The 24,251-nt window shown below is 34.3% G+C and overlaps 1 protein-coding gene across 1 annotated transcript in view; it reads right to left on the bottom strand.

The window, feature by feature from the left end:
* The window catches only part of LOC145693271 (retinol-binding protein pinta-like), a 95,011-nt gene extending 72,586 nt beyond the window's left edge, over window positions 1–22,425 (bottom strand). The window contains exon 1 of the mRNA XM_081769115.1: window positions 22,407–22,425. The gene's annotated coding sequence lies outside the window, so the exon portion shown is untranslated. The remainder of the gene's footprint in view (window positions 1–22,406) is intronic.
* Window positions 22,426–24,251: the final 1,826 nt, after the last annotated feature.

Below are 24,251 nucleotides of genomic sequence, written 5' to 3'. Positions count from 1 at the left end.
TATTCTTAATAATGACATGAAATGCGAACGTGAAATAAAAGCAAAAATAGGAATGGCGAAAGAAATCTTTAGGAGGAAGAAAAGTCTGTTTTGTGGGACCTTGAATAAAGAGTTGAGAAAAAGACTCATAAAATGCTTCGTGTGGAGTGTTCTACTGTATGGGACGGAAACGTGGACATTACGTAAAGGTGACGAAAATCGACTGCAAGCCTTCGAAATGTGGGTGTGGAGAAGAATGGAAAGAATTAATTGGGTCGAGCGGAAAACGAATGAGAGAGTGTTAGAAATGGTGGGCGAGAAAAGAACACTTTTAGATATTATTAGGAAGAGGAAGAGAAACTGGTTGGGACATTGCCTAAGAAGAGAGTGTATCATGAGGGACGTCCTAGAGGGTATGGTGTCGGGAAAGAGAGGGAAGGGGCGAAGGAGACTACAATTAATGGATGATATTAAAACAGAAAGATCATACGCGAAGACGAAAAGGTTAGCAGAGGACCGTGGAGCATGGAAGCTTCTCAGCTGCGGTAAGTGACCTGCCAATAAAGGCAGAATACCTATGATGATGATGATGATGATTATGACCAAGAAACCATAAAATCTTTCTGGGGGATTTCTTTGTACTGCGAATCTGTCATAATATTACGCATGAGAAAATCAATTAGAATAATTTGTATCACTCGTTTTGTGTAGAAAAATAAAATGGAACATTGACACAAAGTTATACTCGTACTTCCATGAAAGTCAATTATTATGAACCCTGTGGAGACTATAAAATATATATTTCTTCTGCTGATGCTTTAAGGATCAAAGCGAAATTTTCAGTTTAAGTTGAATATGAAACACAACACACAAATACATTTTATTAAACACCTAATTTGCAGTATTCCTACGTAATAACTAAATGAATTGCGAGAAGGGACTTTTTTTTTTTTTTTTTTTTTAGGGAAAGTTTCTTAAATACCCCTCAAATATTTTTTTCTTTGTAGACAGAAATCTTTCGTTCATTACGTAAACTCAAAGCCTACATTCTTACAAATCAATCGAAGTATAACTTGTTTCAGTATTGCACTGACGGTCGGAACATTGACACAAAGTCATACTAGTACTTCCATGAAAATCTATTATTATGAACTGTGTGAAACCTATTCAAAAATATATATTTCCTCTGCTGCTATTCGATGGATCTAGATGAAATTTTCAGTTTAAGTTGAACATAAAATACGACACACAAACACATTTTATTATTCCCCTAATTTGCACTGTTGCCATGACATAATTAAAAGAATCTCGACAAGGGGCGTTTTCAAGGAAAATTGTGTTAAAAATCTCTCAATGACGTTTCCATTGTACACGTAAATGTCCCGTTCATTACGCAAACTCAAAGCCTACAACCTTACAAATCGATCGAGGTACAACTTGTTCCAGTGTTGCACTAACGGTCTGATCTACGGCGTTTAAAGAGATCCCATCGTTGCCTGTAAGTATACACGGCCGCTAAAGGGTTAAGTACTCCAGGACCAATATGTTTTATTTATATGTTGACCAACAACTATATTTTGATTCTAAAGACCCTAAGGAACATTTCTAATATAGTGTTAAAAGTTCCCTGAGGGGGAGGGGTTACCACTCCCTTGTCTCTTGGTCTAATAATTCATGGATTTATTACGTTTCCTATTCTTAACAATTAGTTTGAGTAAAATTAGTTTCTGAAAGGTAGAACTCAGACCTCATGCTGTGTGGACTTTAAAGTATGTGGAAATTGTGTGTTGGCGAATCACATTTGAAAACTGAACAAGGCTTATTCCTGCATTCCGACAGGCAAGATTTATCTAAAAAGTAGCAATATTCTTTACTAAATCAATTAAGCAAGGCTACAATTTAGTTTTTCTTGCTTGTATATTATATTTGAGATCATAATGCCAGACCAAATTATTTCTTTGCAAGCAGTTAATTGTTGGTGAAGAAACTATACCAATGAATGGAAAAATGTATTCTGTTATACCTACGCTAAAAACGCACACATACAGTCAGGATCAAGACATATGTCCCTTTCTTTTATGTAAGGTGCAGAGTGTAGAAATAATTACACTTGTCATAGGTAGAAGATCAAATAATTTTGAAGACCAATGGTAAGTTGAAGGACATCATTTATCCATGTTCTAAAATTTTAGTAAGGTCGAAGTTCACTGCCAAAAGTTTTTCATATGTACCCAGGGAAGCATTTATTCAGGGTCTAAAATTTTGCTAAGTGTGCATATGCCTGTAGAGTTTCAAGTACTACTAGAGAGTAATACAATAGAAACTTAGAACTCTCCACCACATTGGAATTGTTTCCATCAGTGACAACATATTTCTCCAAGACCAATTGGATAGCATTTATGTGAAAGACAGAGTCAGATGATGCAACAACATTCAATTTAAAATTTATATCAGCTGTAAATCAAGTGCTTCTAGAAAAATGTATAAAAAGATTTCCGATTATTTTAGCATGTGACATTTGAACATTGATACGTAACAATTTGTCAGACACGATAAATATTTTCTACGTGTAAGAGTATCAAGCACAAAGTTAGAAAACAAAGAAAAGAAAAGAAAATATTAAAAAATATGTATTTGTTTATAGTAACTCGAAAGTTAACTAAATGTGTAGTACACGAGTTTGAAGAACAGTGGTTATTTTAACATACATTCAAGATACATGCATTCCATTTGTATTTGCATCTTCTACATATATAACAATGTATTGAACCATAACTCATTCATATTGAATATACTAATTCAATTTAACAAATTTTACAAATTCGGTTGGTAGATAGCAGAATAAATTTGTTGAATACTGCATTTTTTGTACATATCTATCTCCTTACTCCATATTTTAGATCATAGTTTCTCCATTAATGTTGCATGCATATTGTAACATTTAAAAAAATGCAAATCAATTCGAGGTCTACTCATGTTAAATTATATGTTTACTCATTGCCGGATTTTTATGACACCTATGTTTTTAAGTATTCAAATAATTAAGCTAAATATTGGTCAAAATTTTGTAATGTGCAGGCACGTAGCCAAGGGGGGGGGTCCGGGAGTTTTGGACCCCTCCTTCGAGACCAATAATGAAAAAATAGGGAAGGATGATACAAAATGAAATGAGAAAAAGAAGGCTCAGCGTTAAAAATAAACTAGAGGAAGCTTCTGGTTACTCTTTCTTATGAGGAAATGTGTATTACTTGCATATGGTTGCGAGGTGTGCGATATATCCAGGAAGAGTAAGAGAATTTGAAATTTCTAGAAAAGTTGCGGAATTCCCAGAATTTCTGCTACTAGTCAGGGAGATTTCAAGCTTCCGAAAGCATAGTACCGTTGTGTAACAGTAGACATTTTTATCATAATTTTTCGTCATCGCATCCTTGCAATATCAAACATGTTATTTCAAAAACAACTTTCTACTGCTCCTTTAACCTTTCATTTGAAACAGACAGTAGTTGACGGAATGATGAAAACAAAAATATATGTGGAAAGAAAGTTCTGTTAACATTTGATTCAACAGAAAAAGGAACGCAGATATTGCAAAATATTTTACAAGACATTATTATGTACTTTTTCTAATAGTGAATATGTACTTTTTATAATATGTTGAGGTCATAATGAAAGGAAAATTGTTATATTTGAATAAACAGGGGAAGGATGTAAATATTGTATAATCTTTTTCAACACTTTTTTTTACTCGAGATTTCTTCATAGTTTATTAAAATACTTACGAACATATCCTCACAAACCAATATATGCTGATAGTATAAGTAGTTTAGATTGATCTAGCTCCTGGACCTTCAGAATTTCATGTCACGTTCCCCCCCCCCCACCTCCCGTTACAAAATCCTGGCTAAACGAACCAACATATGTTCCAGTAAAATTGTTTAGAATGATCGAGCCCCTGGTGTGATGACCACAGTATTTCATGTCGCGGACCCCCCCTCCTTCGCGAAATCCTGACTACGTGCCTGCAATGTGTTACAAGAGCATTAATGTTCCATATCTACAAGGCTAATTGTACACTTGTTGTGGCCCATCTTGCCAAATTTGAAATTTTCTGCTAAACTTAGAAATGAACACATGCGTACTACCTATTAAAACCATACTTTAGTTGTTAGATGGAATTTTTGCCATTTTTTCCTTCTATCTTTACTGATAGCAAAATAATTTCTTTGATAAAAAAACTTCTATCAAAAGAGTTGAGGTGAGTTGATTTTGAGTTTAACATTCCTTGCAGCAGGAACCTACTTATTAACGTGGAATCCGAACCACATGAGCTCCTGCCGGGAATCGAACCCAATCTCACACTCCAAAGGGGCGTACGCTAACCACTTAGCCAGAGAGGAGTTCTCCATCATAAAAGTATTAATTCAAAAAACATAATTCGATAACATTTTACTAACTCTTCTGCTTGTGGTACTGGTTGCCTAAGCTGTAACTGCGATGTATTTTAAGTATGCTATTAATATTATTTTCTCTTAAGTGTCACGGTCTAATGAAATAGAACATATTCCATCTCTTAATACCTAATGAATGTTTAGTTGGTAATGAATATTTTCAGTGTGTGTTGGCTAGAAATGTGTTTGTTTTGTGTTGCGTTTGCTCCATAATACACCGATATCTAAGATACTTCAAGAATTGAGGACAAGGAAAAGAATTCAAGCAATATTTGCCATTTCTGGGTAATGAGGTGTATAAAATATACTTCAAGCACTGGTAAATATACAAGAAGCATGGAAATGGTTGAATTGAGAATTGCAGCAAGAATACTTTAGTTTATCTTAAATAATTGTAGAAAAATCCTTGTTCTGTTTGCTTTAATTAAATTCAAGCAGGCAAAACATACCCTATATTTGCTTGATCCCCATTCGGCTACTTCCTGAACTAGCTTGTTAATAACACCGGTTGTACAGGCTATTAAGTAAAACAGTACAGAACAGTACAAGTTAAGATTTTTTGTGAATTATTTACTTTCATATGCTCTAACCGTGTGCTTATCAGTAAGACTTAGGCTACAAAGTATATATTCGTAGTTTCCTTTCTATCTACAGTTTGTTATAATTACTGAAGTTCAAATTAGGATTGAGCCATTGTCTTTGATTGTCAAATTTAACTTAAAGAGTAATCATGTATAAATAACTAATATCAAATGTTGCTGGAAATACAAAGCGGTAAAGGAAACGTTGTAATATTCATTTTATTAGCAAAGGAGTTTATTTCTGCAAAACAGCTTACTTTAATATATTATTATTATTAACTTTCGTGTAACAAAAATATAGTATTTAAAATTTACTTCATACTTACTAGCTTACACCAAGGATAGTAAAATACGATTTTCTGTGTTTTGATGTGAACGGAATTTTTTCTTAGTTCATTAAAAATCTCAATGTTCCTTTTTAGAAATAGAAAAATAAACATGGAAGATCTATCCAATCAATTTCCAACGATATGTTAAGTAAAGAAACACAACTGTTGCATTAGAACTAGCAGTAATTTTCTTCTTAGAACCCAGGAAGAATATCTAATGAATGCTACCTTTATACTTTCACGTACATGGCTGTTCGTTGCATTATCGTCGAACTTCTGTATTAGCGAGCAATTGAAGATAGCAATGCGGTAAACATAAAGGCCCATTCATTCATTTGTCCCTCTTTCTATGTCAGCGACCGATAACAACAGAAACATGCACATCATTATAAATGAAAAACGTAAATACCAAATTTCATATCTCTAAAACAAAAAAAATTCTAGTTAGTATATTTGATATCAGAGTTCAATAGCTACATGTAAGAAATTCAGATACGGGCATCTTAGTGAAATACCGTAGCCCTTAGTTCTTCACATCTAGGTAAAGAAAATAGAAACCGCTGATGTGTTTAATCATTTTAAAGGAAACCTTTAAACAACAAATGTTATTGCCCTAAAGGATTGTGTATTACAATAATTGGAACTTAGTAGTATTTGAGCCAATTGAACGAAAACGGATCTGATTTGCTGTGGGACATCGTGTGACAGGATCAAGTGTTCTAACGTCATACAGGTTTTGATAAGTTTTGTAGGGTATCTTGCGCTACCCCCAAAGTTTGGGGAAAAGTATATAAAACAATTCCCTTATATTATGGAAATTGTCTAAATTAATATTTGGAAACGTGGTACATGACAGTAGTATATAACTCTGTAAGTTTGTTCAGTTCCTATCATTCCCTTCTAAAATTTGCAAAAAAAAAAAAAAAAAAAAAAAAAAAAAAAATTAACAGATGTTTGATCTAACTTATTTTCTTTAATGAGATTTGGTCAGGTTATATGGTTATATAGGCAAGTATAGGGTTCACTTTCTCTCATAAGACATGCGTACATTGAACCATCATTCTTAACTTTTGGAAATAGTACACTGGTCACACCTTACTTTGTTAATTGGAAAAAGTAATTATTGGTAAATGGTCTCTAGAACTCTAATATATACACCTGTAAATTTTATCTGTTCTACTTGCCCTCTTCTATGGGTGAAAGATTGCACAATATATACATAAGTAACGCATTTTACCATGTGGTAGGATATTATCATAATTTATTCTCTTAGATGAGGCTTTATTGCTATATATGATCATATGTGATATTTAGGAACACAATATCTTGGACAGAACACATGAAACATGATGCTACATCATTCAAATTTGGCAGCGTACATTCGTCCACCCCTTAAATTAGGAAATTGTCAAAAAAGTTTTAGATAAAGTTTTAGTTCTCAAATATTTACATCTATAAATTTAGTTGGTGCAGCTTGTATTCTGAAATGAGTAAATATCATATTGCTTCAGCATTGGTCCAGCTTGTATGCTGCAATGAGTTCAAACAATTTTTAAACCAACATTTTTAAAATCAAAATGAAAACGTTAGTAAAAATAAAACATTTTAAAACTAAAAAATTAATATTTTAAAAGAAAATCAAACTAATGGAATTCAAAAATGTCAAGTACAAACTTTCAGAGAAAGAAAAAGTTTTCAAACTAAAAGGGTTATATTTAAAAATAAAATAAAAATAATAAAATTTTAATCAAAACATTAACTAAAAGATTGGAACAAGAATTTTCACTGTTCGTGATCAATATGAGTGAGTAAACTCTTTAAATGTGAAAAAAGTATAGTAATGTGATTTATTCATTAATAAAGTATGATACAGAGACCTAGTATGTTCTTGTAATATGAAACATGTGACAGTATCATTCACTTATCGATAATCCTGACTTCCAGAAAATACTCATCATTTTCCAATATGTGATATATGTGTCTTTTTTATGTACGCATTATCTCTCTCTCGGAAAGCATTCCCTGTATTAAAATGTCAAAGAAATATTAAAACATAACAAAAATATAAGCAGAAAACAAAATTAAGCTCCATTGTTTTTTATCTGAGAATCGAAATTTCGAGGATTTTTTTCTGATAGCCAAAAGAAATTTACAAATTTTCACTAAGGAAGCTGGGCAAATAACGGAAGGGGGAAGGATAGAGAGCAAAATGTTGAATCTGTTTGTTCAAACCTAGTGTCTAGATTGCTTGCCACTCGTATAAGTTTTCCAATCAAGATTTTGTATGCAAATGTAGAAATAAACAGAAAACCCTTGTCTTGAGACTCGCTACAGCTACAAAGCTTAATGTATGATAAAATGTCGGAAAATTAATCCACGGATTCACCTTGAATGTGTGAATAGACTAATAGTTGAAAACTTGCCTAGTATTTTGACACTAGATCGAATCACATACCCTCCTCTTTTATTTGGTAAAATAGTAAGATACCTGTAAGATTTGCATATTCGTAAGAACTGAAAGAGCATAAAAGGGTAACATTAGTTAAGTGTTTCCTTTAATCTATATACCTACTAACAAGAAACCATTCCGATTTGGTGAATTCAATTGCTGAAAATAATTGCTAACACTGGATTCAGTATCAAAAGAAACAGAAAAAGAGGGTGTTTAGTGACAGACCGTACACAGAATCAGGATAAATGAGGACAAAGTGCGAAGATAGAACGTAGAAAATGTCTAGAAATGTCACGTTAATTTTGAAACGAGAAGAGGGATTGAGGGGAAATGTTGAATATGAAGAATGCATTTAGAGCTCCACTGAATATGTGTAATGTGAACCATGGGGACATCTGAAAAACTGTCATGTTAGACTTAGCGCAATAAGAATATCTGGGAAAGGATTCATGTGACATATGACACTTGACGCACACCATCTATTGAAATCAATATTAGCCAATAGTTTTTGACGTCTGCAACAGGAGACGTTCCTCGCTATGGTAATATATCAATATTGGCGTAAAGATGGCGTGAATAAGGAACTAGACCCTGTAGTACAGTCCATGAGCATGTTGTATGCACGAGGGATAGAAAGAGATAGAATCGAATCCTGAAATATCAAGAAGAATGTTTGCAACGTGTAACGGAATGAGAAGTGGTTCCACTGTATGAATGGTACCTTGCACAAAGACATCTGTCCCATTCAGGGTCTGATATATTAATGACCTCTCCAACAAAACGTGCCGGCTGTAACACTGGTGACTCTTCTCACAGCCAGTTACATACAATTGGCAGTCAAAACACTGTTCACATTACTCCTATTTAGTGGAACTCTACATGCATTTCTTATATCCAACATTTGACCTCAATCCCTCTACTCTTTTCAAAATTATCATGACATTTCTTGACATTTTCTACATCCTATCTTCGCACTTTTCCCTCATTTAGCTTCCATCCTGTATATGATCTGCCACTAAATACCCTCTTTTTCTCTGTTCCTTTTGGTGCAGAATCCAGTGCTAGCAATCATTTTCAGCAATTGAATTCACCAAATCGGAATGGTTAATTACAAGAAGTAGAGTAATAGCTCTTTCATACTTACTCCTATCAGCCCTCGTTGCACAGTACACATATTTACTTTGAACTCAGAGAAAGAAAGGAATTGAAACTTAAACATAATACATCGTACTGGATATTTCTAATCTTACTAAAATGAATAAAATGAGAAAAGTTACTGATATCAAACCAGAAAATGGAAAACTTATTGTAGCTGGATTCTATAATTTTTCAGTATGTTTAATTTCTTTTCTTTGAGATAGTATACCAAGCAGGAATGCAATCATACCGATGCCTGTGACTATGGAGTGAAAAATAATTCACTTTTTTAAAAATAATAATAAATAAATTAAGTAAGTTTAGATGCATGAACTATGAGTACTTTTAGATACTTTTAAATTTTACGTCTATTTATTCCTATTAATATAAACGAAACATTTAATGTTCCTTTTCTTGGACAAGGAGCTAAATGAAAGTGCTAATTATGATTGAGAATTAATTTAAATTGTTTCAGTAGTTTTCTCGTGATGATGAAACAAACAAACTTTATTTAAGTTTGAAGAAAAGTATAGAAATTTCCCCCCCTCATTCACTTAAAAGCGGAGTTTTCGATTACGATTGGCATGTGTCCGCTTCATTTCAATAGGAGTTACTCTAACTTAAGGAATTTCTGAAGTACTGTTTTTTGGCATATACCGGGTGGCGGACAAAAAAACTTACCACCACAGACAGGCAGACTGCGAATTATCGTCTATTGTTGCGACAACGCTTGTATAGTGTGTTGTCAGTTTGCAGTACGAAAGCCTATGTTAAAACGTATGAAATAAGCCTCAATGAGATGTATTCTCTACAAGAAAGAAGCGCAATACTGGAGACGTACGTGTCTACCGGTTCATTTGAAGAAACGCAGAACATTTTTGCAAGGAAGTATCCTGATGTTTCCGTACCGGTAAAGAGCAGTATACATCATTTGGTGAAGAAGTGGCGTACTGCAAGTACAGTGTGGAACCAAAAACCAAATCGACCTCCGTCTGTTCGTACACCTGCTGTGATCTCGTATATTCAAGCACGAATGATCCAGATTCCAAGGACATTGACGCGGAAATTGTCGCAACAAGCGAACATTTCGCGTTTATGTCCCCGGCTACTTTAAGCGATCGCAAAGCGTATTTATTGCTCCTGCGTATGCTTGAAATACGCTGACCATGTATTTAAATCTGAGCGGCTAAACATGAACGCGAAAGCAATAAAATCGCTGAAAAAACGCCGGCTCGAGCGTATTTGGTGCAGGTCGGAACAATAGACCGCCTGCTGTTTAAAAGATTTCAAAAGGAAGGACAGAAAAGAAAGACGTGTTGCCAGGCAAGGGGATTGTAGCAAGAAACAGCTGCTTGGAAGACGCTTTGTGCAGAGAATGGAACTCTGCTATTATAAAGTATGTGTGTATAACAAAAGAAAATTCACAAAAATAGAAGGAAATTCCGAAAAATTAGCTAATTACAGAAAAATCTATGTAACACAATAGGGTGATTTCTCGTGATACACTTGATTGACAGTTAGCTGATGCCATGGTAATCTATAAGCAAAATATTTGGCTTTAGGCAAAAGATGAAACAACGAAATAACTTGAATTTGAGCCCCTATCTCCGAAGCTCGAACTCCACCCCCAAACAGATAACCACAAGTGTAATCACAAAGAGAAATTATCAGTTGTGTTTGAAAACGTGTCCTGTGTACATATCCAGTCATGGTTAGTGTGTTTAACACAGAGGCGTTTATAATCGAAATACAAAATATGCCATGCCTATATGATTTAAGAGATCCGAACTACATGAATCGTGACTTAAAAATAAAAATGTGAAGAGAAGTGGCTGCGATATTTGTTCCAGACTGAAAGGGAATGGAACGGAATTCTCAGAATGAAGAAGGTAAGAATATTCTTATTTTATGATTTCATTTATTACTGTTAAGTAGAGCTACATCGAGCCAAATTGATGTTCACTATGAATAATAATAATAATAATAATAATAATAATAATAATAATAATAATAATAATAATAATAATAATAATAATAATAATAAATACTTTGTTAAAGTTGTGCCAACTTCCAATATACCTAATATATACCAAACCTTCAGGCGCAACAGTCCGAAAGGGCCAGGGTCGCCTATGCGTCATTTTATGGGGTGGATGATGGAACAATTGCCCTTAGATGGTTTAAGCCATAGATGTGTGCACAGTAGAAAGGCGGAAAATGCCACCTCTAATAGTTTGGTACTTAGGTATATCGAAAATGTTTTAAACAGCAAAGACCATAATTTTAAATTGGGGTTCAATACATCTTATTCTCTTTCCAGTCTTTGAAATGACCGAAAAACTACGTTGCCAAATTATTTCGAAACTTAGTTTTGTAAAACAAACACATAATGTTTCAGTTTCCAGACATTTCTTTCCATGCAGCTTAGAAATATTCCTGGGAAAGATATGTTTATTTTATTTTATTTATTTATTTTAACTGTAACTGCTCGTGTTTTATCAACTTTGTTCTGAAACTGAAAATAAGGTGCTAAAATTGGAAGAGAGTAGGAATTTCAGAAGAAGCCAAAATCATGAGAGGAAAAAAATTAAAAGATTAAACCAGAGAATTGGTTAAAAATATCATGATGTAAATTTTATACTTGGTGGCTTGGAATTTAGCGGTCCTTTCAGCACCGAAGCTATACAAGATGTGGACCTACAGTTTAAGGTGGAATCTAAACTACCTTTATGCGCTGAAACTTTTCAATGATCTCCCACAGGATTCGAATCCGGAACCCCATTCTCCAAAGGCACGTGCATAGCTAGTAAAGTATAAAGTAGTGTAAATGTTGGAAGTTATTGATTGGGGTCTAATATTTGTTTTCGATACAGAGGATATCTTTAAGAAAATGCCTCTTGCTTCGTCTCTTTCGACTATATCAGCGAGGCTACATCAGACGTGAACTACAGCTCAACGTGGGACCCTAACCACATAACCTCCTGCCTAGAATCGAATCCAGGTCTACCACTTCTGGCGCGGGAAATGAAAAGAAAAGACCTGGAAACCCTGACTGGCTCATAGTATGATTTACAACTTTGGTGAAACTAAAATTACCGTTTAGCCACTTAGGCCGCGTTCACTGTGGGGGGTAACGCTTTGTCGACTAGCCTAGTCCTAAGTCTTGTCAACGTGTCTTAAAAGATCTACGAATGAAGCCGCACAAAATGACATGTGTCCAAGAACTGAAGGAGGGAGATAAGCAAAAGCGTGTGAATTACTGTACATGGTTACTGGAAATGGTTCATAATTGAATATTGGACCCAACGCTGTATTTTATGAGTGATGAAGCCTGGTTCCAACTGACAGGACATGTATACACCCAAAACAGCAGATATTAGTCAACAACCAATCCACATAAGATTCATGAGGAATCTCATAACGATCAGAAAATAATAGTCTGGTGTGCTGTGTCAGCAAGTCGGATTGTAAGTAACATACTGAATCTTCTGAAACAACGGTAAACAGTGATGAGTATATGCGAATATTTGAGGAATTTTACGCGCAGTTGACGCCCCATGAACTTTCTTAGGCTTTCTTTAACAGAATGGGGCGACCTGTCACACTTCCGCGAGTCACTACTACGAATTCATGAAAGATTCACAGAAGAATGGACTATCAGCAAAAGATTTCGGGCGCCGTGTTTGCCGGAACTGACCACTTGCGAGTTTTATCTGTGGGGTAATCTAAACGGAAAAGTGTATGCAAGTAATCCAAAAGCATTAGAAGACTTGAGGGACAATATTCGTAATGAGAGTTTGGCAATTGATGCTGCAGAGTTGCGCAAAGTGTATAATAGCATGTTAGTACGCGCACAAAAATGCATTGAAACACAAGGCGGTCATTTTCAGCATCTACTGTAAAAGACAAAACAAGATCAAAAGATCACCTCAGTAAATAAAGTAAGTAAGTAAAGTAAGTGCATTCACTAGCCAAACCTTTTGCGCTTTGTATGTATTTTTGTATATGCTCGGGGCGTGCCGGGCAGGTTTTTCGTGGGTTTTATAGGGATGGTATCGAGACGAGACGAGACTTTATACAGTCTCGGTCTCGTCTCGGTTGATAAGTAGCGGTCTCGGTCTCGATCTCGTCTCGAGTCAAAAATCGCCGTCTCGGTCTCGGTCTCGTCTCGGTCAACAGATGCCTGTCTCGATCTCGGTCTCGGTCTCGAAAGCCAAGTCTCGGTCTCGTCTCGGGTCTCGTCTCGAAATATATAGTGTGAAATTAAAATTGTGAAAGTATTATTATCGTACAGTCTGTTGTTTCCGCTTCTTATTTTTTGCCTTCATTCTTGACTTAGAATTATGGTATGATGTACACTCATGTCCAAAATAATTGTCGCATATCTATAACTGTCTTCTTGTAAGAATAAAATTTGATAATGATTTTGCAGGGTACTTTTAATACTGATACTATGTGTATAATCGGGAAATGTATATTTGTGGTAAATTTCATAGGAAAAAAAATAAATACGAAAGTTAGAATTAATAAAACAAAATGTTGCTAAATGAATGAGAAAGTTTTATTTTTGTTTTATTGTTCTTATTTACTGCTCTTTTGACATGAAATTTGCCACATACATGTCTTTGCCGATTATTCACATACTAACATTATAAGAAATTCCAGGCGAATGCGTTATCAAATTATATTCGCACAACAACACATTTATAGACATTCGACAATAATTTTGAACATGAGTGTACCTCTTCGTAGCTAATTTGCTAGTGCTAATGCTTTCCATGTGTGTGTTCCAGGTTCAATCATCAGTGGGTATAACATACTTGGGATAAAACCCTAATAGTAAATCATATTTCACTTTCAGCAATAGACTTCGTCTTAAATAGTCTCAGTACTGCCTATACAATTAAGCTTTATTAAATTAACTTCAGTACTATACAGTAATTTATATCTTTCCTCTGAATCAGAATTGTTCAATACCTCCTAACGGATAACGCAACACATAACAGCACGAATGTATTTAATCGTAAAGAAATTTAAATTTTACTATTTCTCAGTTATTATCCAATACATCCTGCTTTGACTGTCATTTTAAAAACAGAATATAATATTCATTATCTTAATAAATACAGTAAATTATTACTACAATATATTTTGTTTTAAATTGATCAAATGCTTTATTGCCGTTTCACATCTCAGTGTTTAAGAGACTCTTTAAAACATGCACTTCCTTAACCTTGTGGTGAGAGCTACGGCACTCATCTTTGCTATCTGTGGTCTCGGGTTGGATCACCAAACAAGTTAGATTCAAAGTACGATGTTTCGTATAGTTCGCGTCTCACTTGAAGTACATTCTGTTTCTTATACAAGTTCATAAGGTCGTAATGTATTGCATAAGCATATATCCAGTGCCGTAACATAGATTAAGCTTATTCCTGAGCTCTCAGCGGTGCATGTGATCTTTATTCGAGAAAACTAATCGTGCGTTCATCAAGTTGAAATTTTATATTGATTGAAAATTACTTGCGAAACATGAACATACATATTATATAAATATATAGGTAATTCGAGCTATATGTATTTATTTTCTCTGTCCCGGCAATTCGAGTGATTCTTAACTTTCTAGTTTTCTTTTGTATTAATTTTTGTAGTTTTGCTGCAATATGGAGAGTCAAAAATTTTTTTTTTCGCTGTACGAATTTCGTTAAATTTTGGATCCGTTTTTACCCTACCTTACCCAGTAAAAGTATATATATATATATATATATATATATATATATATATATATATATATATATATATATATATATATGAACTTTAGAGGTAGACTATGCTAATGCTAATTCACTTTTTGGTCGAAATTGATTTAACAATACTTTTTAATAGGCCTAGACTATGTTCTTTCTAGTGGTATAATAATATAAGTCAAAGAGCATCCTATTACTTTGTAACTACTTAGTATAGTTTGAAAAACAGTACTATAGGTCTTACTCAAAGAACCGGTTTTTCGCTTCTCCTGTAAAATTATGAAATTATAACTTGGTTTAGTTTATCTCTGAGGTCCAGATATAATAAAATCATAACCACAATCATAATCAACCAATAATCAACCATTATCAACCCACTGCTGGATGAAGGTCTTCTCTACAACTATTTATCTTGAGCAATTCTATCTCAGGTTACTCCCCAGTTGTTCTTGATTTCGTCAAACCTTCTTGTACAAGAACGTTTTCTAGACTGTTTTTATCTCGTGGTATCCTGTCTAGAATTGTTTTTGTTCATCGATCATAATTTCTTGCAATATGTCCAGCACATTTTCCAGTCCATATTAAAAATCATTTCATTAGTACCAGTCATTAGTTACCAAATAATTCATTTCTATCGTATATATTTGTCCTACAAACAGTTCAAATCCGCTAGTTTTGGAGCATAGACATGCTAGTTTTTGATCTTCGAATCTGACAAAACTGACTCAATGACTTAAATCAACACAATGTGAGGACTCCATTTGGTCAAGTGGCTAGCACGCTTGACTTCGGTTCGCGCCGTCCCAAATTCGATTTCTGGTGGGGGTACAGTTGAACGACCGAAGTGGTTCGGATTCCATTATAATAATTAGCTCCACGTCTCCTTTAGACGCCCTAGCATAATCGTTTGACGTTAAACTACAACAAACCAATCCAAAAATCAACACAATGTGTATTACTAACTGTAAGTCCTTGAATAATTTGCATATAGCTATATGGTATGGATCGAGTTTGAGGTGGTCGGTGGTGAAACTAAAAAAAGTGAAATGTAACTAGGGTATAATTAGAACTTTTAATTAATCATGGTTTTGTGTACATCACGATTAAGGTTTAGGGGAACAACTAAGCAGTACAAAAATCACTATCCATGTGTTTGATATCTCTGAAAAAGTTTGAAATAACAATTGTTGTAAACGACATTATGATCACAAGTCTTTTGGAAGCATCTACATGATGAGACGTGATATGTCAGCACATTTTCCAAGTGAAGTCTTTAGAAAAAGTTAAATTTTTCATTTCTTGTAACTTTGATCCTTCATTCATTCGAAATACATTATACCATGATAATAGTATTTGACGCTAAGATACAAATGATGCGCATTGCACCATCTATGCCATTTGAGTTATTAGAGATCTTCAAAATTTTGACGTTGGTGATACTGTATTGTCCTTTGTTAGACTGAATAATGTATGTGGTATTGTGGTTTTATTCAATATCTAAATTAGAAATAGGTAATATCTTACATAGTGCAATTTGAGAAAATGCACCTTTATTTCGCGTTGGCAACACTGCTTGTTTATCTAGTGGTATTGCAGAGTATCTAGAAGAATTTTCCCTTCAATATTTCCCACAATATGGTACAAATTTTCAGCATTTTCAAAGGCATGGATCCAAGGGAAGGCTATAGGGGCCATACCCCCCCTTAACGCTCAGGTATACACAATATATATATAGAGAGAGAAGATTATATACAACAGAAGTTGATTTTGTTTCGGAAGAAGCTTGAGGAACGGGTAAGAAACATTTGTGTTGTACGTGCAATGCGAAAAAATGATCACAAATTTATTTCGGGAGGGGCTTGAGCCCGACACCTACCCCCTAAATACGCCACTGTACATGAGTCCCATATTATCTCACACAGCAGTGAAACAAATTTTGAGTAAAAGCAAAATAGCTGTCAATATTCGAGACGAGACCGAGACTTTCGAGACTGACCAAGGTCTCGTCTCGGTCTCGTCTCGATTTATAGAGGTCTGTCTCGGTCTCGGTCTCGTCTCGGTATGTAAAAGTCCGTCTCGGTCTCGGTCTCGTCTCGGTATATAAAAGTCCGTCTCGGTCTCGGTACCATCCCTAGTGGGTTACCACATGTTTTGACTTAAGTATTTTCACGTTACGTTTTATGTATCAGTTTTCCGCATGTTAAACTAGCTAGGCTAGAAAAGAAAAGGAACAGAAGAAACAAAGACAGAAGAAGAATTTTTTTTCAATGTTATGAAAGGAAATTATATAAGTGTTTATAGTAATGATTTAGCGAGAATAGACTGGCAATATGTAAACAAATGTACAGATCCAAATAAAGCAGTAGAAAAATTATATAGGGTAATTTAATACATATTTGAGAAGTGTATTCCCATAAAAAGGCAGACACAAAAAGGCTTCCCTTGCTGGTTTACTGAAAACGTACTACAAAAATTAAACTTAAGAAAGAACATCGCATAAAGTGACTCCAGGGGAAGGGAACGACCATTCAACAATATCATTATAACGATACTGAGAACTCAGTAGGGAAGCGAAACGTGAAATATCAATAGCAATAGCACATAATGAATTTATCTGTAATGCTGAAAATAATATAATCCAAAACCCACAAAACTTTTGCAACTACATTAAAAATGTATATCCCAACGTCTTTCTTCTGAGTCCATGACTTATGACGAACAGTGGCTATCTAAAAATGATGAAATTGCGATAACTTTTGCTCAGCACTTCCAGTCCATTTACAATAAATCCTCCTCCTTAAATAAAAATAGTATTAACTCACATGATAAAACATATCTACACGAGGAATATGAGAACTTATTACATATTAGGAGAATAGTATAAGATATGTCGGAAATACAATAAAGAAACTGAAACGAAATAAGGCAATTAGAACTGATAATATACTATACTGATAATACACAATACTGTGAAGAATTGTAGTAATATTTTGAAACACGCTCTATATACCTTACTTATCATCTCAAAAGGACAAACGTTTTTCCGGACATATGGAAAGAGTCACTAATATGCCCGGTCACTACACTCCGCAATAAAAACAGTAGAGAAAACTATAATCCAGTGGCTATATTACTAGCAATTGCAAAAGTATTTGAAACTGTCATTTATGATTAGATCATCATATTAAACCTCCAATTTCAATGTATCAACGTGCTTTCCTACAGAAGAGATCAACAGTGATTTCTTTCTTTCTTTCTTTTCTTTTCTTTTCTTTTTTTACAGAACGAATATGTTTAATGCATATTAAAAGATTATTAATGAGACACGCATTTATGAAATTTGAATAAAACCGATTAAGTCATTTTGTAAAAGAAACTTGTCCGAAAATAACACACTACACCAATAAACTGCCCCTTCTGATTTTTTTTTTCGGAACGGATGAGTTACTTCATATAATCAGTTTATTAATAATACATTTGTTTATGATATAAGCACATACTTGCTCTGGTCATTAAAAAAAAAAACCGTTGCAAAATAACTCCGCTGCAAAAGTAAAATACATCTTAAAGATTTTTCCCAGAGAGAAAAACCTTATACCATATTATAGTGTTGTTAATAGAATATTGGTATCTGAAATATAAATAAAATCGTTGGAGGAGTTTTCGGGAAATAATTTATTTTTAATTTTCATCTTTTAATACACAACACTTACCTTTGAGCATATAAAATGTAAAACCTTCCTTGGAAAATCTTAAGGAAGCCCTATTTTTAAAATCTGGTGCTGGCACATTGACTAATGGGGCTTTAGATGGCTTTATATACACCGAGAAGAATGAACAGATCAACTGACGGATTTATATTTAAAAATAACTTTCTTTGGTATGTAGGGTAGATGCATGAAACGTGTAAATCTCTTTAAACCCCGAACCATCTTTTTCCACAAGATCATCATATTTTTTCTCTCTTATGGTCACTCGAAAGCAGTTACGCACCTAGAATTTTTTTTATTTGTGGGAGGGTCCAATGCTACAAACCACTATGACTATGCGGTATTGAACGGGTAAGTACGACTAAGTATCGTCTCGAAAAGACGATAAGTAATTATAAAAGGTATCAATATTTTCAGAAAAGAAAATAATAGAACTAGATTGTTTTTATAAGATAAAGAGTACAGATGAAGTGCAATATCAAATTTTCATGCTACTCCCTTATTTCCCTGTTAAACAGGTATAGTTTTATTGAGAAAGTGTACAGATGTAAGTTTAGTTAGGAAGTTTCAGCGAGATGTGAAATGAAATGAAATCTTTAAGTTTTACGTCCCACGGTTATGCCGGTTAGGCTAAAGGAGACGGTGATGAAGATAGATAAATGAAATGGTGGAATGAAGAAAGTGGGAGGAAACGGAAGAACCCCGAGAAAACCCACGAGCACGATGTTTGTCCATCACACAGTCCACATGGCGCGAGCTGGGATCGAACCAGGGACCCCAAGCACCGGAGTTGAATGCTCTACCACTGAGCCACCGAAGTTAATTTTTTCATGATTTCTGCAGCCTATAACTCCGAAAGTTAGACATTTGTGCGCCCAAGTTGGTCTATACTTTTGGTCTTATCTTGGTATAAGGAATCACCTCCCAAAAGTTGTCGGTGTTGTTTTGAGACACCCTGTATATAGTATTCTATATGTATATACATAACCGGTTGTTAAAAAGTTAAAGTAGCACCACTGGATATTGGTACATTGATGCGACGGTTGCTTTTGTTAAACGCACAATTTGTGCTGCGTAATCATATGTGAGATTGATTGAAGCATGCGATATGTTATAATTCAATATTTCAGGCTTAAAACATGCTTTGCAAGTGATAATAATCAAAGAAAGAAAATTGAAATGACTAGTAAAATTTGAACTCTAAAATTGTGTTTATATATATAATCTACAAGAGAAATAAAAAGAAAATAAATCTCTACAAAGTCTGTCAGAAAAAAGTTTTTAAAAACTAATTTTGGAAAGAGTGATTTTAATTGTAGTGAGTTTGCAGTTTGCTTGTACTAGAAAGGAATTTCATGAAATCACTCTTTCTCGAGTTTTATCTAGTATTGACTTTAGTTGAATAATGTCCAGAATTCGAGTGATTTTAAACTTACATTTGCATGTTTTACTGGTTCGGAAGTCAGGGGTTGTATATGTTTTAAATACCGTCCTTAACCTTAGTATATTGTAAAGTTGATTAGAATTGGACAACTCAGCAATTCTCCTCCTGTGTTAAGTTTAAAAAAATAACATTGCTGATACTGTATCTTTTTTCTTATAATGCCTTACCGATAACAAACTAAAGCACTATAAAATATGTGTTACATTTCTGGTGAATCGTACGTTTAAAATATCTACATGTTTCTTTTCACTTCTTTTTATTTCCTTCTTTCTTTCTTTTGTCTGGGGAAAAAGCAAGTCCTCTCAAAACTGTACGATTTGGATTAACCTAAAAACTAATAATCAAAATATTCTTATAAAAGTATTCATGTAACCGTACCCCACATGTTATCCACGAACGTTACGTCATTGACATCTCGAACCCTAACATTCATGTGGTTATTTAAAATAAGTACTCGCAGAAATAAATTCTGTTAACGTAATCATTCGATAAACCGACGGCCAGGATATTGCAGCCCACAGTATCGTAGAGCCTAAGCCATCTAGTACGCTATACATAAAAACGAACTGTTGGTGAAGATTTTGGGGAAAGAGTACTCACTCGACCGTATTACGTGTTGCAAAATGATTGAATCACTTTGTATATTTTAGGCACGATCATCCTAAAGTCAGCGGCTTAGAAATGAGGACCTGCCTGCAAATTTTGAGTTATGAACTCGAGTCTGACTTATGATTACGTAATAAGCTATTCGAGGTGTTGATTTACTTCCACACTCTTTTATATCCCTTTGTTCTACGATTCCCGTGAGAAACTTCTTTTATGTTCTGGCACTGAGATTTCTCTTCTATCCGCTATTAAGTTTCCCAAAACCTTCTTCAATCTGAGTTCTGGAAAAATGCCATCATGTTGAACACAATCCTCGCTACACAAATAACACATGGTAACCTTATATATATTTGAACAAATAACCACGCATCCATAATTGCCGTCCCTGATAGTGTAGTAATTATTACAAGACCCTTTTGTGTACGGTTTCTGAGTACGATTCCAAGTAAAAGAAAAAATAAAATTTGAACACATTGTAATGATTCGAATTCTACCTTAAAATATAGATCCTGTCTTATATAGCCTTTGTGCTGAAAAGTAATACTAATTCCTATTCCAGTCATGAACACTGCACAATTAACCACTACCAACTAACGTAACCATAGTTTGACCTTTGAATTTCAAAACAAATAACTTCGCTCTAGCCTCCCTGACGTTATGCAGACGATCATATCATATCCTACACACATATCCTCAATATTACCAACACACACATCATATATATTGCAAACTATACGCATTTCTATTATTTTGATAATCATTTGTATATTACACCATTTAACTAGAATCGCATCATCATTATCATCATCAGAGGTATTCTGTCAGGTCACTCGAGATAACTTAGAAACCTCCGTGATCGATGATCTTCCGCTAACCTCTTCGTCTTCACGTACAGTTAATTGTAGTCTACTTCGCCCCCTTCCTCTCTTTCCTGTCGTCATACCCTCTACCACGTTCCTCATGATACAGTTCTTCTTTTCCAATGTCCCAACCAGTTTCTTTTCCTTTTCTTAATACTATCAAAATTGTTCTTTTCTCCCACACTATTTCATTTTTGGGTAATATCCATGTTTCTAATCCATATAATATTTTACACGAAACATATTATGAGTCTTTTTCTCAACTCTTTATTCAAGATCCCACAAAATAGTATTTTGTTTCTCCTAAAGGCTTTTATCGCCATTTCTAACCTTGCTTTATTTCAAGTGTACACATCATATAATCACTAGTAGTATAATACTATTCAAGTATCGAAAACTGGTCACCTATTCTATTTCCCACCCTCCTACTTCTATATTTGACACAGACATCTTCTTTCCAATCACCATGGCTTTTGTCTTTGTAACATTTACTTTCATTCCGTATTCTTCAGAGCCCTTCCTCAAGTTTTCTAACTTCTTATTGATTTTCCCATCAGATTCCGCAACAAACGCCATATCATCTGCAGACTGTACACACCAGGGCCGTAACTTGTGTAGAGGCAACTGTCCCCCAGGGAAGCTCTCTGCCGTTCAAAGGTGGGGGCTACTTTAAGACAAAATTTTGTTATTCCATATACGATACGAACATGAAATTATAAATGAAGTATCAAACAAGTTCACTAAACTACAATACAGCACACAAAAGGTAAATAAAAGAAAAATGAGTCATGGACTCATTTCTGTTAAAAGTGTCTACTATATGGGGCCCTACAAATAATATTTATTCATATGACTTTGAGATTTGTCAATATTGTCCCCTTAATTTGTCGTGTACGCGACGGGCCTAGGGATGTAATTAACGACCCCGCAGACTTTGCGCTCGGGGAGCCCAAAGGCTCCGGGTGGCCCATAAAGAGTAAGAGAAAGGTGGAACGAGAGGCCCAAGAATTAGAAAAACAACTTACTCTAGGAGGCCCAAATATGCGTATTAATGCTTCCCCCCAGAAAAAATCTACGTTACAGCACTAGTAGGGTCTATACACCCAATGATTCTACCTCCTACTGAAATGCCATCTTCATTTTGTAGGCTCTTTTTCGCTATCTCTTCTATATAGATATTAAATATTGTTGGCAAAAGACAGCATCCATGTCGAGCTCCAATTCCAATTGCACTATCCTCTATCATTTCTTCCGCTGTTCTAACACTTACTTGTTGGTTATATATAATTTTTTATGAGTCTTCGATCTTTCCTTTCAACCCAAACTTTTTTTTTTAGAACTTTCAATAACAATTTCCAGTTCAAGGTGTCAAAAGCCTATTAAAGTCAAAATAAACACCATGAAGAAAGTTGCTGTAAAAAGAAACAACTAATAAATAAGCACAATACTCACAAACTCTATTAAAATTTGGGCACTTGAAGAACTTATCCTTAGGTCAATCAACTTAAGAGAGTCAGAATATCTCCGCATGGACTAAACTCTTTATGTCCGTTATAATATTTGAATCAGTTATCTTCTGAAAGGGTCGTGACAGATTATCGGAACTTGCATCATAACAAGAAATCTCCAATTGTTATTGTTATCTTTTGACAAATACATGAAAAAGTGTACAAAGTCCTGTTTATTTCGGTAGATAAAAAGGAAGTTAAACCTTTAGCATTTTTTTCCAGAATGTGATGAGCAAGAACCTCAGTTTTGCAATAACATAGTGTCAACTCAGCTGTAAGGTCATAAAGTTCATTCCTTACAAGTTAGATATAAATTAGTTTCTTTATAGGATTTGTAAGCTCCTTACTTCTTGATTTTCTATTTTCTTTTTTCTTTTTTTTTAAAAAAAGATCGTTGAATATACAAAGTATTAATTTCAATTTCACATATTTTAATATGTACCTATCAAAGAATGTTGCTTATACTTTCCCACATAATATAAAATATTAACATATATACCAAATATTTTCATCACAAATGATATTGATTAAATTCTTCTACATAATCTTCTACATGGCATTGTTCACAATTTCAGTAAAATTGCAGTTATTGAGTTTTTGTTTCTATCTTCTTCTTCTTCTTCTTCTTCTTCTTCTTCTTATTATTATTATTATTATTATTATTATTATTATTATTATTATTATTATTATTATTATTATTATTACTATTTACTGATTTTACACATTTGGGACTTAAGAATAGATTACAAGTAGACACTATATATAAAGGTATGTCAAAAGCTTTTGATTCCATAGAGCATGAACTTCTTATTGATAAATTAAGAAACATAGGCCTTTCTCTATTGTACATTCGCTGGTTTCTAAGCTATCTAGCAAACAGAACGTTTAAAGTAAACATTGGTCAAATAACCTCTAGTTACGGTTATATAAAGAATGATATACCTCAGGGATCTTCTCTGGGACCCCATTTTTTTCAATATTTATTAATGATTTGCATGAGAAAATTAAATACTCAAATATTTTGTTGTATTCCGATGATTTAAATTTTTTAGAATAGTAAATAGTGAGTATGGTAACTACTTATTACAGGAAGATCTAGATACTGTTAGTACAGTGAAACCTCCCTTAACGGACACCTCTATAATATGGACAGATTTTTTGTCCCGGCAACTATATATGTTCTCTTATGGAACAAAACCCTCCCTTTTACGGACACTCTCAGATACGGACGCGGACAGTCCTTCCCCCCCCCCCAAACTTTTCAATAACCTCTTCATAACGGACAGGAATTATTCTCGGTTCTGTGATATATTACAGAAGACAGAAAAGTCTTTCCCCACAAGATATCTATCGTAAGTAGACTTGGTGAACCATCAAACAGAACAGTTTCTAGCTGGACTTATGAAATTCTTCTTTTTTTCTGCCCGCAATAAACTGCTTTTTGTCGGAAATC

Source organism: Thermobia domestica, chromosome 8 (assembly GCF_964235325.1).
Source record: "Thermobia domestica chromosome 8, izTheDome1.hap1.1, whole genome shotgun sequence".
Classification (NCBI taxonomy): Eukaryota; Metazoa; Arthropoda; class Insecta; order Zygentoma; family Lepismatidae; genus Thermobia; species Thermobia domestica.
This window is presented reverse-complemented; position numbering and strand designations above follow the sequence as displayed.